The sequence below is a fragment of the Plectrocnemia conspersa genome, unplaced genomic scaffold (genome assembly GCF_051122295.1).
Source record: "Plectrocnemia conspersa isolate PC_06_02 unplaced genomic scaffold, ASM5112229v1 ptg000012l, whole genome shotgun sequence".
NCBI classification, from domain to species: Eukaryota; Metazoa; Arthropoda; class Insecta; order Trichoptera; family Polycentropodidae; genus Plectrocnemia; species Plectrocnemia conspersa.
In genome coordinates this window covers 7193745-7209563 of record NW_028277176.1, presented here as the reverse complement: position 1 = coordinate 7209563, position 15819 = coordinate 7193745, and the positions used below count along the sequence as shown (strand labels likewise).

The following is a 15819-nucleotide window of genomic DNA, read 5'->3' as shown; positions in this document are numbered from 1 at the left end:
TGTTAACTCAGTAGCTCGCAACTTTTTTTTTTAATTATTAAATATACTACGTTACAAACTTACTTCTTGCCTTTATACTCTTCAAACAGACGTAATAGTTATTCATAAACCGAGTTCAAAAATTACGCTCCCTAAAACATATCAATACATGTGATGAGTAAAATATATTAAAAAATAAGCTATGAAATAAATTCATATATACCGACGTAAATTAATAAAAATTTACTGATTTTTGACATGAAAACTGTTCTAATTTTATTTAATAGTATGTATTAGAAATAAACGACGTTTTAATTAAATAAATAAAATATTATCATATTTCATGAAAATAAATTCATGTCTTACATAATTCTTCCACAAATGAATAATGCAGATCTGTAGTTAAACACACTTTTTAGTTCCTTTTTCTTCACTACCAGTTTTATATCGCCCAGCCATTTAAAATCAGCGTCAGTTCTTGTCCATATTCTTGAGTTATTAGTAAAATGGAAAATTTCACTTACAGCACTGTAATTAAAAATACGGAAATATATTTTCACGTCTTCACTAATTCTTGCATATTTATATAAAACAACACATTTTCTCCTTATCAAGTCATTTTTGAAAAAACGAGTGAAATAGCAAGAATATGTTGATTATATGTATATTTTAACATATTCTCACAATCAATTTTATATTTGTCTTCCATTGAAAAGTGCAGTTAATGTATTCTCCAATTGCTGTTGCTATGTTTTCTAGCCGTTTTCAAGGAATGCGAGTGTCAATTATTATCTTCTTAAGATATTAATCGAAACTACATTTTTGTAAAATAAAAATACCCCAACTTTGCGCAGCAATTTTTTTATGATAACAAGATTTAATGTTATACAATGCTCACACGTATAAATAATTACGATTTAATACGCGAAATAACAGTCAAATGGCAAGAACATGTTAATTATGTGGTTTAACATATTTTTGCCATAAAGTATATTTTTGGCTTCAATTGAAATCTTGCTATCTTCCAGACGTTTTCGAGCAGTGCTAGTGTCAGTTATCATGTTCTTATCCTAAATTTATGAGATATTAAAATTAACAAAGTTTACAGCAGATATTATTCTTCATAGTACTGAATGTAAAAAAATACGTTCTTCTACATAAGAATGAAATAGAACTGAATATTTTTTTCCGATCCCTAAACCCCTAACTTTTCCGAATTAAAATAGCAATAGAGCGTGGAAAACAGGATTAAAAATATATGTATATATAATTAACATATTTTTTCGCAATCAACTTTCCAAAATTTCTGACATTTTCCGAATTACATTAGCTATAGGAGTGGAAAACATGACTAAAAAAATATATGTATCCTTATTTTAAAAAACAAATTTTTAACCAAAATATATGAAAAAAAATATATAAAATACAACACTTACGTATCAAATTAAAATGTAATTATGAATTAAATGTTACCACAATGTGTGTTGTGTATTTATACATAATATGTGCGTGTGTAAAAAAAGTTAGGTCAAACCATTTTTTTCAAAAATCAGTTCAAAGTAATGTCTAAATACCATCTCACGTGTGTTCAAATTATGTAGAAACTCAATATAATTAAAAAAAACTAGTATACTTATTCATGGGGAGTTTCGTCCATACCGTTAATTAAATTCAATACTAAAATGTGCGAGTTAACTCGTCCATGGGGAAATTGGATCACATTTTTTCCGAGTATATTCGTTTATTATTAGGGATTAAGCGGTTTAGTCAAAGTCAAATGACAAACTCGTGTTTAACACATCCTTACCATAAATGATTTATTTTACTCTCACTAAAAAATGTAGTTAACATGTTCTTCGCCTGATTATTCTACCTTTTCCATACATTTTTAAGCATTGCGAGGGATAGTTGTCATATTTTTGCCTTGAGATATTAAACGAAATTTATTTTTTTCCTAAAATAAAATTTAAAAAAAATACTTGTTAACATAAAAAAATATCGAGGCATTAAAATTAAAATTTTCTTACTCAAATAAAATGTCCAACAGCCGAAAAATGATATATTTGGATAATAAACGGATATTTTTCTACATCAGAAAATGTAAGAGTGCATTTAGCCGCGCAGCACAAATTTATCTTTTTTTTTTTTTAAAAAAAACACAAGATTTAATATACATACATATGTATTTCCTTAAAAAAATGTTTTTTCTCCAGGTTCTAAATAAATTTAAATTTAATTTACTTCATCAAAAATAGAGCTTTTTATTTTTAGGGCAATTTAGGTATTTGTTACCAGGGATGTCATTTCAGCTTTTTCTATGGGGTTGGGAGCGAAAGTTTGCCAGTGGTAATTTTTTTTAATATTTCAATTTCATTTAGATTCATAGTATTTCATTAAATGACACGCATTTTCCTGGTCAAATTCAATTTAATTAAAATCTACATCAAAAGTTATAAAATCGTGCCGTCGATTGAGAATCGAATGAAGCATATCTAAACCGAATTTTGACCAATAGGAGAGCGCAAAAAACAAATATCCCTTCTCAGAAGTCAAAAATCCTCGTCAAAAGCAATAAAATCGGAACGCTCGTTACCGAGCGTCCCCACTGCGACGATTTATTGCTTTTGACGTGAATTTTTGACATCTGAGAAGCTGTTAATTGTTTTTGCACCCTTATATTGCCCAAAATTCGACTTGAAAATACTTTGATCAGCTCTCTTATATTATAAGTCCATAGTAATATCGATAAAGATACCTATTATATTTTTAACATATAGTGTAATATCGAAATTTAGACTTTAGAGCAATATGTGAGATGCAATGTCTGTCTGTACTTATTCTTCCGCTTATTTTCCCCTCGGAGATGAATTAGCTTAGTTTGTATTTTGGACTATAATTAGTTTTAAGAACTTTCATTAGGTTAGGTTTGGGTTAAAACAGCAAATGGATGTTTCGCAATTGTGAAATTGAGTTTTATAGACATTTTAGAGCAGCATATCAGTTAAATTACTAGTGAAAATATAGCTTTTCGAAAAAATACATATTCACTGTTAACGCATTGAAGTGCATATCAATAAATACAGTTCCAGCTATACTTTTATCCCATTTGGGATAATTTACCTGCTACATAGTATGGCAAGAACATAATAACTTTTTCTATATCTTGACTCAAAATCAAATGTTTACATGTTTTTAACACATTAACATGTTTTTCGCTTGTACGTTTCACGACTAACCATTTTCGAGCATTGCTCATTTTAAATAGACTAGATAGTATAACTCAAAATGTCAGTTAACATCTTCTTTCATTAAGGTCTTTACATATAAGACATTCAGAATATGTATTAAATAGTTATGTTCTAATCTAATATAGGTTCTTATCTTCACCGCCTTTATTACTAAATGACTTATTAAGTAGACGTTTCTAATCTTGATATTTAATTTAAAAATCGACACTGAATACTTCTTACTATAGTGTTTTAAATAAACAGTGACTTACATACTTATTCTCAATGTTTTAGAATCGAGATATCTGCTTCATAATTTACGCAAACTAAACTATATAGATTGATTAAATAAGCGTTTATTTACTAATACAACATAAATCACCATTTAATCGTCCATTAGTTGAAGTTGGTTAGGCGGTATATTTAATTTATCTAATCACCAAATACTCTTTATCTAATCTCTTGTGGTTGGTTACGTTACACGCACGATAAAATTTCGGTAAGTCGTGGGGGCGTTTGTTTACTACGAAAAGCTATATTTATATGTTGCATTGCCGATTTTCACACATAAATACAACATTCATAAATAATACTGCGGTTAAGGTAATTGATAGAGCTGTAGTCCTGCGAACACAACCGATGATTTATGTAAGGCTGTTTCGCATTTTAGTTAACACCGACCAATTGAAAACGTTCTTTGTAACGTTTTCATTGACAATTATTCCTCGTTTTCTCATTGATGAGGATCTGACCCACAATCACCGCGTGGCTAAATTTATTTATGATTCACCTCCTCTTGATACTAACAATCATTATTTGCTTTATCCGTTTAAGGAAAACGTGACCATAAATATCTTGATATTATCTCTTTCATTTTATATGTATGTTTAAAGACCTGATAAATACTTTGCGCACATATTGTAAATAGTGGTTCTTGTACATAGAATTTATCTATAAATCAAATATAAATAAAATTTATTCACTCAGGTATAACATAGTTTAAAATTTAGTTAACATAAAAAATGCTAATAAATACCGTAAATATTTTATATATATTTATGTGTATTTTAAGTATACAAATACATTAATAAGCTTTTCTCTTTTAATTTGCTGTCAAAATGAATGTTGATTTGGAGTGAGACTTTGGGGTCGAGCCGTCCCCCTGTTCGGACGGTTTGCATATTTATACTATGCTTGATGTGTTTTTAAATATGAGAAGAGATCGGTATGTGATTTTAATAAGTCAGATGTTCAATACAACTGTACAATTAAGTTCAGTTTCATTTATATTTCGCGACCGAAACCGAAACGTTTGCGTGACCGTTTTCGATTTCGTTCGCGAGCTTTTAATTCCGTCCGACGGCCATCTTGGCCGCCATGCACCGCTCCTCGAATAGAAATAAAAGAACTGCATATAAAGATATGTGCATTAAAAAAAGGTTTTTAAACTCCCATTGTTTTTCCCTTCCCATCGAGATAAGACACGCATAATAGCGCCATTAAACCTTATCCATATTTATCATCCATTGTTCGCTAGCATTCATGACCTGGATACGTGTTTACTGATTTTTTAAGTAAAAATCATATTTGTCCATAAAATGTATGCATTCAGTTGCATCTCTCAACCGTCGTGCTCTGTTTGCCAGGGTCGAATTGGGAACGTCCAAGCTCTTGATGTGATTCATCAGACACTGGAGAGTTTAATGTCCTTTGGATGAATTATTTCGCTCTTCTGAAAGTTCGGTTGCGGCTCATTGAATTTGCGCACTCAGACTTAATTAAAACACGCTGGTACTTTATAGCTTAATTAGCAGACACTGCAAATTTTAATGTGTTTTTAAATTAAAACTGAGAGGTAAATTTTATGGTTTCAAAACGTGATTACGCTGTCATTTACATGCATACATATAAAATGCTAATTTATTAAAAAATATCCACAACTTTTCAAAAGTATATTTGCATCTGTTACTTAGAATCCCATTTAACCATCTCACGCTTTCGCCTTTCTACTGGATTGTCTCATTACAAGAAATATGTACAGTTGGAACTGAAAAATCGCGCCTGTTAGTGAGTACATAAAGCTCGTGAAATAAATATTTTAAAAATACTTAAAACATAGATAACAATGTGCTTCATCGCGGAGAAGTGGTGAGAAATTTGGGTGTTTTATTTCAAAAGGAATACAGATTTCATTAGCATAAAATAAAAATGCATTAAGGCCTCAAAGTTGTTGTGATTTGTCTTACAATACGCGCATCAATTAATGTGCTCGAAGGCACTGTGTACCTTGTATAATCACCAAGTACGCAATACCCTTAGGCATGCTTTTCTGGTTTTGTTGCTAAAAAACACAATTGCGAAAATCATGTCTTCTAAATATCCACCATCCCGCCGCTAGTATTCCTCGGATCTGGCACCTAGGTTTTGGAACACAAAGGGCGATGATGAATAGTCGCCTTATTAGTTTGTTAGGAAACATTTCCTTCACTACCGGCATAATCACAGTAGATGTATGGCAACTTGCCCAATCTTGCACCAATTGGATCTTATATGGGCATAGTTTCAAGTTCAGTTTAAAAATTCGATGCGAAGTTGTTATTGTTATCGTTATGGCAGCAAAACGCTTGCGAGTCGATAAGCCCAGATCTTCTCGCACATACTCGTTAACTTGCGTGATACTCTCTTTGCTTCTCTTGATCCGTAGACGCCCTGTTTTTTTTTTACTTGGCATTGTACCGGTCTCAGTGAACTTTTTGAGCCATGATTTAAATAAATTAACATTAATTTATACTGTGTAATCGATAGTGAGCGCGAAACAGGCACCGAACAATCACATAAGAATCGTTGTTTTTGTAAAAATGTTTTACGTAGAACGCGCGCTGTTCCCCCGTGACGCGATCCATTGCGATTAAATTTCTAAAGATCAAGTTCCCACTCAGAAGCGATTTAAAAAGTGCAAAAACCAAGATCTTTCCGCAAATCTTCCAATTGCTGTGCACGAAGGCGAATCGATACATTCGGTTCCTCCTCAATACTACGCTCCATAGTGGAAATAACTTATTCGGTGCGCACTGTATGACGTCTCTGCGGATGCGTATTATCAGTTAGAGTGTGCGTGGTGCGAAAACGATCCATGATTATTTAACACAAAAAATATCAGAAAAAGCGTAAACAAACATTGGAATTAATGGGATTCTTGTGGCATTATCCAGTTACTAATCTCACTGTGGTAAGAATTTAATTAGATTAATAAAAAATTGTAGCTTCTTCGACCGTTATCTTAACAATTGATTTGATTGTTTTTTTTTTGTATATAGATTGGTGCGAGTATTGCTTGTTTTTAAAGCAGTTATTTGTACATACGAGTACATACGTATTTAAATAACGTTTTTTAATTATTATATATGATAGGCAAACTTGAGAAGATGATTATGGAATGCCGGAGTATATAAAACTTGCATTACTACTTCTAAAAGTTCATGACAGTAATAGGAACATAAAACGATTCTCGAAAAGTGTAACTCAAAGAATGTTGGATGTTTTCAACTTATAAAGAACCTATCCCAAGTTTGATGTAAGAGCTAGGCGTCAAAGGTGATAAGGGCGCGTCCTTAACCGGTCATAACGCCTGTAGGAGTAAAAACGGAATGCCGAGGAAATCGGGTTATCCCTTCTCGTGGCAACGATCTCTCTGGAGGGCTTTATCGGGCAGACGCGCGCCAGACGGACGCCCTCCGACGCCCTCACCCTCACCGGATGGGGGCGCCGCCCCACAGCCCACGCCCTGAGCGTCGGCCCGCCATGGGAATAAATACCCGGATAAGCTGTGTGGCCAAACTTCTCGACCCGCGGACACCTCCGACGCCGTTTAGGGGCTCAACTTTGGGATTGTTGCTGGTTTTAAAGGCGGCTATTTCTCGCCTTTTGATTTGTTTGCCCTTGATACTTCGCGGTGGTGTGAAAGTTTCCGGTTATGATTCACCGCAATTTCATGTTTGTGTGTCTATTTTTGGTGTCTGGACTGTCTGGTACGGATCATAAACAATTTTCAGTACTTTGTTACAGGTTTACCACTTTTGTAGCGGTTTATAACATGAACAATCCACTCTAGATACAGTAAAGAAGTGTGATGAAGATTCGTTATTGAATTTCATCTTCTCTACTAAAAAATGATCACTTCTCAGAAGTCAAAAATTCACGTCAAAAGCAATAAAATCGTGTCGGCGCCGTCGCAGTGGGAACGCTCGGTAACGAGCATTGATTGAATAAACTTTCACTAAATGGGGTGATTTTTGTAGGTGTAGTTAGATAATGCAAAAAAGCTATCGGCTATCAGTTGGCCTCCTATTCGTCGGAGCTTCCTCGAATAACTATTTTAAAATATGTGACACTCGGTCACATCTCCAATTACTGGCAACCAACGACGACCACAGTTCCTACTCTCAGACACGTAACACTGACAATCACTTGACGTATTCTCAAGAGCGATCTTAAAAAATTTGTGATTCACTAAACTTTACAAGTAGATTGAAATTAATATCACTTCAGGCTATTAGATTAGTTAGATTTGCCTTTTGATGCTCTCACGAAAGACATATATGAAAACTAAAATTTTGGTAAAAGAGCACACAGTAAAAAGTCCACGCGGTAAGAAAGTCGAACGATAAAATGTACACGCTAGATAACCGAGGGTTTCCATTTTGACAGCGACGGCACGATTTTAGTGCTTTTGGCGTTGAGCGCATAATAATCAATTGTTCTCGATATTACATATTTAATTATGCTACCGTATAATTATTTACATAGGTACAACGCCAGGTGTATAATAAATAATGTGACTTTAATAACCTCAATCGACTTATATATCCTTCGTCCGACGAGATCGCTATCATTATCATAACTATAGCTATAATTTGCGACCGCCACCAGGGGTGGACGTTATTAGGTTTATATCCATAGGTATAATCAGTAATTCAATGAATAATTTAAAACATCATGAATTAAGGCATTGTATAATGTATCGGTATACATGTAATTATAGCTCTAATTTGTTAATATATACATATACTAATATAATATTGACAAAGTATTTTGTTTTGAGATTGATTTTATAACCCCTCTACTTATTTTTGATTCAATCACCGTGTACCTCTTGCGCTTATTCTCTTTTTCGGCACCCAGTGCGCGCAGTTTCCAATAGTTTTGATACACGCCTATCAAAACGTATATTTCGCGAATGTTTCTACTATTTATATACGATGTGTTGTACATCTCATACGTATGCAAAGACCGTCGGAATGTCAGCACGTCTGAGCGGCTCAATGGAACTGTGTTGGCGTTGTTTACAAACAAGGCTTAGGGGTCGAGTTAGGGGTGTGGGTGTGACCCCTGTGACAGGTGAGAGAGATCGGCGTACCGCCAGGGACCCAGCGATATATCCCTTTGTGACCTGCTTGCCTTTATGTAATCCGTAACACGCCTTACCTAACCAGACGTCTCGTAGAGGAATCACCTGTTGGGACGATAGGTGAGATTTACATATGGTATGCATGTAGCGTTACCTCCAACACTTTTTGTGCTAAATCTGGAGTGGTAAACATACTCACTTTGAAATATAAAAGATTTTTATGAATAATATTATTTAGTTGCCACATTAATGATGTTGATTTTGAGATTCTTTCCAATTAGCTGAAACAAAGATGTTAACTATAAGTTTACCCTAAAAGTAGAGTACACCAGATTCTGTTTTTGCACGGTCCTAGAAAACGATCCAATTATTTTTTTACACTGATTTTTTTCATTAACGCGGATACAATTAAATATATATTTTGAATAATGAGAATTTTATATTTTGAGTAATAGAATCCAACTCCCATTTTCATTTGTGCATCTTATCTTTTTTTGCACGATGAATCGGGTGTATATATTCATTATAGTCATTCAGAGATAATAGTGGAACTAGACATAATATGCTAAATAAAGAAATATGGGAGAGCTATTTATTTTTATTTTTTAATTATATACAGTAGACCCCCAATAACACGGTAAACCGAGGACGTGCTATTTGGTTGTCCGTTGATATCTCAGCACACGCGCCTGATTCGTACGTACTTATTGCAAAAAATTGTATCTTCTAGTCATCTAGTCAAATAGCACGTCCCCAATTTACCGTGTAATTGGGGGGGGGGGTCTACTGTATTGTAAACATACTGTTGCAACATGACAAGCGACACCAATCTGTAAATCAGTGACATGTGTATATTTTATTAATTATATACTATTATCACAGCTTATAATAAATATATTTCACTATGCAAAATCTAGCTCGATTTTAATTTTAATTATTCATCCCAGAGATTGGGAAAATCTAGAAAAACCTTATCTGTGCTGCTAGATTAGAATTATAATTATATTATTATTAATAATTCCGTTCTCTCAGACATGATGAAATTTAAAGAACACTATGTTCAACTTAAGACTTCAATTCGAATATATTCGATATTCTAATATTTTTTTAGTATTCGTGTATTTATAAAGTACAATATTTAAAAAAAATTAAAATCTATAAAAACCGACTAATTTAAAAAATATATATATACATATATATATAATAGTTTTTGTCTATTACAACAACGCAGGTAGTCATTTTTTCGTGCCGTTTTTTCTTTGCATAATTTATCTTTATTATATTTTTAACACCCATCGACAAACAAAATAAAATAAATAAATAAAAAAGCACTTTATAAATGCCGAAATTCCAGAAATTACTCATATTTCCGAGTTAATATTGTGCAGCTGTGGACCTTATCGATGATTTTGCTATTCAACTTTATTCTAAAAAAATATTTATTTGTTTTATTTATTTATATAGATAACTGTTCTGACTAACGCGAATTCGCTGCCGCTCGTTCGCATCTAACCTGTTTAATTTTTAAAACGTATTTATGTACCAAAACGTTGATTTGCTACAATACGAGCGGCAGCAATTAGTATTTATTTACAGTACAGCATCTAAATTTTTGGCAAACTTATTTTACATTTGTACTCTATAAAAGTTACGCACGTGGATGTAGTGATAATATCAATTTATTTTATATAATATATATAGATTCAGTTTTAATGATATGAAGATACTTTCAGAGATGAAAATAGTTGTGTTAGCTAATAATTTCTAGACAGTTTTTACTTCTTCAGTAAATATGTCTGTGCTTCTTAAAATTTTGTATTGCTTATAACACAATTTTTTTAATTTGTAATTCATATATAGTATATACATAAAAAAATCTGTTTCATAATATGCGCTCATAAATTCAGGTTTCGCGCTCGTAAATTTGCGCTTGTTTAATTTTTGGTAATGTAACCCACAATTTATTTTAATTCATTGCTATCCTAGTGAACGTTTTAAGAAATCTATATGTACCGTGTTTCACACTATAAATAAAAAAGCACGATAGTTTTGTTTGAACATAAATAGTATCAAATAGATTTGGAAATTCTCCGTTTAAAAATTAAAAATCATGCAAAGTTGTAAAGATTATAATTCGACACGCACGTGAGCTAGCTCGTAACATATTTCTCTCAAAGCAAAAATAAAAAATTCCCACGGTTATTTCGAGTGGCGGATTTGATAAGCCGTACGATAAAAGACCACAAATCACACGAGCGAATAAATCCGTTCGGTGAAAAGCGCGAAAAGGATACGTAATAAAACGGCACGTGAGGTCATAGGTGGCGTGTTCGAGCCGTGTAAAAGGCTGTAGTGGCAACTCCATTTTCATTTATATTCCCGCGCCGGCAGATAGTGTCAAGTGGGCCGCAAACGGTCTGCGGCCCCCGGCCCCGGGAGGGACCGCAGACACGTGTAGGGACCCCCCGTCGAGGACCCCACGCCGGGAAGACCGCCGATCTGTGACAAGATCTTTCCGCACTTGTTGCCAACCCCTGTGGGAGAAGTGCCATGCCGACGATCGCGTGGGCGGGTTCGACTTATTGATGTGGGAAAATTTGTCGGATTCCCACCCCTTTTTCTCGAGTCCCTTTTTCTCACTTGGTGGTTCATTCATGCGATGTTTACCTCTTATTCATAGTATTTATATGAATTGGAAATGTACCAATTACCTAATAAGCTCAGCCTAATAAATATGAATGATATAAAATCATTGCAAGTCATTTAGTGTCTAAATCACTGCGGATTTTTTTTAAATATAAAACTTATACAATAATTAATAAGAATGTATTTTACAAGATGTTCTAATTGTAGAGTGACATAGCAAAACATAGTTCGCCCTTAATTTGCAACGCTTCATCTTATTATAAATACAAGCTATCAAGATTCACTTTGAAGTTAGTAAGCGGTGAATTGATGTTTGTGGTCGGTCGACGAGAAGATTATTCTTTTGCCGACTGACCGCTCTTGATAGTGATCTCAATACAATAGGCAAGTGTAGTTCGCAGCTCGAGAATTGAAAATGTATCTCACAGTTTTATGAACATCAAATAAAATCCGATCCCTTACATATAATAGTTGACTTGGGTCAATATTATTGCGCCATTTAGTATTTTTCTAACGATTTTTATTTTTAAGCAAGGTGGAGTCTTGTTATTATAGCAACAAGCTTATTACAATAATTAATGAATTATTTTATACACCTGGGCTATCTCAATTATTTATGTTTTTTTGCATTAAGTAAATTATTATCAAATATACTACCCCTTACTTTTCCCGTTCGTAAATTCTCTCACCCATTCATATACATACACACATATATAATATTGTTTAGTTATTTACTAATATATAAAGACTAATACACTAGTTTTGTTCAATGAGCTTACTTTATTATTTATATATTATAAGCACACTTATAATATTTATATTTAGAACCGTGTAGCACTCACAGTTAAAAAATATGTCTATTAGTCTCTCATAACATCTAAAAGCATTGCTCAACTGTTTCAGTAGAATGATTTTTTTGAAACATAATTGTTCCTTAATTATTATGACTTATTCATAAGCTCCTTTAATTGGACGCAAACAACTTTAAATATATTCTGGTTCACCACTTTTCGTCTCTATTAAAATCAAAGATGCGAGAAATCAGCAGTAAATTTTAGGACGCTTAATCTGGCGTTATTGTTGCTCGCGACAGTCCAAGTAGGAGGTCGTGCCTGACTTAGGTCTAGATAGAGAATGGTTGCAGTTGCCTATGGATCACTTGATTAATGTTTCTGATTTTTTTATTAAATTTTACGTAATTGTATATTTGCCAAATCTCCGGCCTTGATGTATCCGTTACTTAATATTAAATTTATACTATCAACATCTACTATTTTTTGTTTATTTTTAGTTAGTTGTTCGTTTTTACTATGCAAAATTTGATCACTTCAGATTTTTTAAATTTACAACCAATTACAATAATTGGTCGTACAATTCGTAGTAGTAATGCGTCAAGTAGTCAGGTTGAATTCTTATGAATTCGTGGGTCAAAGAGAAGCTGCTGCTTTTTCGGTCGATAAGACGTAGTTCTGATTCCAAAGCAAAGTTCAAAGTGCGGCTATTTTTCGGCTTATATACCCTTCAGAAATGGGGGAAACCCAATATCCCTTCCAGATCTCGATATTCTGGCTAATCTTGCTGATTCTGGGTGGAACCAGACTCTTTGTTAAATGTCTTTATATCTACGTAACGGTGATGTAAAAAAATGGTCATGGAAGTCCGTTCAGAGACACAATACAATAAAATCGCCGTTTCTTAAAAGATCTGAATAATATTTTTATTATACATATACGATATTTTTTTATGAGATCAGGAAAATCCAGGAAAACTTAATCTGTAATGATCGACCGGAATTATAATTATATAATAATCACTAATTCCAATCTCCCAGATACGATTTAAATTTTAACACTAGGCTCCATATGAGATATGAACTCATGTCTTTCAGGACTGTAATTTCGTCGCAACGATTACGGATGGTCCTGTCATTATCAATTTTATTAATGTTTTTTGTTGCTTCAATTCTTATAAATTATTGTTTTAGTATTTTGCATCGTACTCATTGCAAATTGTTAATCATTGAATTTTATATTAAACATATGTTTTTAGATAAATTATCACGGGAGAATTTTACACTTACAATGCCCCAAGTCATTTTATAGTCTTTCTACGCCTATTATTTATTAGCATGTAAGGCGAATTGGAAATTATACCCATTTGAATAAAAAAAATTAAATCTCTAGAAAACAATTTTGGAATAAGCACTCACATTTGATGTGCAAATCAAGATTGTTGCACTTTTTCTGTAGATCCAAATTCCACAGTAGCATAATAGTGCTACCAACCTTAAGGGATAATTTGTGCTGCGGTAAGGTATTGATCTAAGAATTCTTCGTCTTAAAAAAATACTTTGATATATAAATTCGCAACAGAAAATTATGTAAAATATTGTTGTTTTTTTAGTGAGTTTAAGAATTGTTGTAAATATATATGTATATATGTATACCATGTGTATATGAATATGTAACTGACCCCACTGAAACTAACTAAAATTTCACGTACAATCTGAGGTCATTCCTGTGAAAGTTCGAGCGGTGCCAATGGTCGTATAATGGATTCCCGCAGAACAACCGCGGGATTTGGCCACGGAAGCGGTCGACCGAGACCGCACGCGGACCGCGCATTCGAAACCACTGGTCAAACAACACCCCGCCCCAGCCAGTGACACAAAACGGTGCAAAGTTCGCCCTCTAGCCGAAGGATCGTTTCGCCGAATTAACCCCGCACAATGAGCCTTTGATAACCCGAGCTTTATTCTATTGTACTTGCCCTTTGGATTAATTTGACCAATATCCGTTGAAAAATCAACGGAGACTATTTTTAATATAAAAGTAAGCAATATCATATTATCTAGGTAACACATTTATTTTTATTTTATTTACTCAATTTAATATAATATATCAAACATCTCATAAGTGGATATACTTATCCATAATAGAATTTAAATGAGCAATATATAAAATAAGTGTTCCATAAAATGAATTGTTTGTGCATTATTGTTGGACAGATTAGGTGCGAGCGAGCATCAACACCTTATGAATCTGAAAAAAAATCATTACATAAATCCACAAACAATTCGTTTTATGGAACAAAGTATTTCTTTAAATGCACATAATTCCCTGTTAAATTGCACACAAATATATATGTGAATCATAAAATGTTACAGATCAAACACATGAAAGCGGATATTACCTCTCAATTAATTACGCTCCTAATTCAATTGGTATGATTAGTGGTATTAACATAGGGTCCACCAATTGAAACCGGTCGTCGGATAACCGACTCGTCGTTAAGCTCGGCATTAACATGCACATGATTAAAGTGATACTGTAATTTAAGGACAAGTGACGTACGACATTTGCACAAATAAAGCTAATTTAATTAGGTAGTAATAAAAAATGTATTTTATTTTTAAGCATCGTGTCAAAGTATTGTTTCAAATCGTTTAATGGCAAATAAACGCCACAATAGATGGATTGAAAGCTTGTAAGCTTTGGGGGACGTATAATACAATAAAGAATAATAAACTTCTTTCAAGAAAGAAAAGCGAAAGAAGCCTTCGTCAATCAACGAAAATGTAAGGGGATCTCTTTCCTCGTTTTTATAGACCAGTTGGAATTGTGGAGATATTTTATTTATTTTGGCTATTGCAAAGCATTTGGTTTAACCGTAAAAGATGTAAATAAAATATATAAATAGCATGATTTAATGTAGATTTCAGAAGTCCTCAACTTACATGCCAATTGGTTCCAAAGGTGTAAGTCGAAATATCGCATATATCAAACAAATCTTAAATTCAAGCAATTTTCGATATATTTAATAGACTTATTATCAAAGTCCTTCATATATGCACTTAATAAATGTGTTTGCCTTGAAGCCCTTTTTATTTTTTAATGTAATAGCATTATTCACAGATTTTCCCACATTCGCAAATTTTTCTTGATCATATTTAAATAATTCGCCATCTTCTTGTTTGAAATATGCTTCGATTATTTTATCTGCTGTTCTACTACAAAACAGTTCCTAAAGTTCCATCAAAACTTCTTTGCTCATTTCCGTTGAATAATAAATCTTTCACTTCCAGACTTAGATCCAATTCTTTGAATATTTCGACTAGCTCGCTAATAACATCGTCAACTTAATCAGTCTGCATACTATCTTATGAGCTTATTCCATACGTTACTCGTTCTAGATATTAAAATTTCACTCCAGACATAACAAATATTTTTAACAGCTTTATAAATGTCATACTCTTTCAGAATTACGTTAACGATTTGCTGTTTCAGTAAGCTCTAATTGCTAAGTGTTGTCCGTAGGTCATACTTTTTAAATGTGTGTATTTCACTTTATAATAAAACTTATGATTAGTGCATTATCAACAATAAAAATATTTTTTATGTAAGGGTTTTAGACATATTCTTTAGGACTCTTGGGTTTTTACTGTGGTAAATAAGAAGTAGTTTAAAAATGCAATTATATTATGACGAAACCAGTCTTCAAAAAAATATTTGCTCACCCATGCTCTTTGATTGGATTTCCATATTATATTTGTTTCTTTCC

The 15819-nt window shown here is 33.0% G+C and overlaps 1 protein-coding gene across 14 annotated transcripts in view; it reads left to right on the top strand.

The window, feature by feature from the left end:
* The window catches only part of Tet (Ten-Eleven Translocation (TET) family protein), a 186048-nt gene that overhangs the window by 131047 nt on the left and 39182 nt on the right, over positions 1-15819 (top strand). The gene's annotated exons all lie outside the window — the stretch shown is intronic.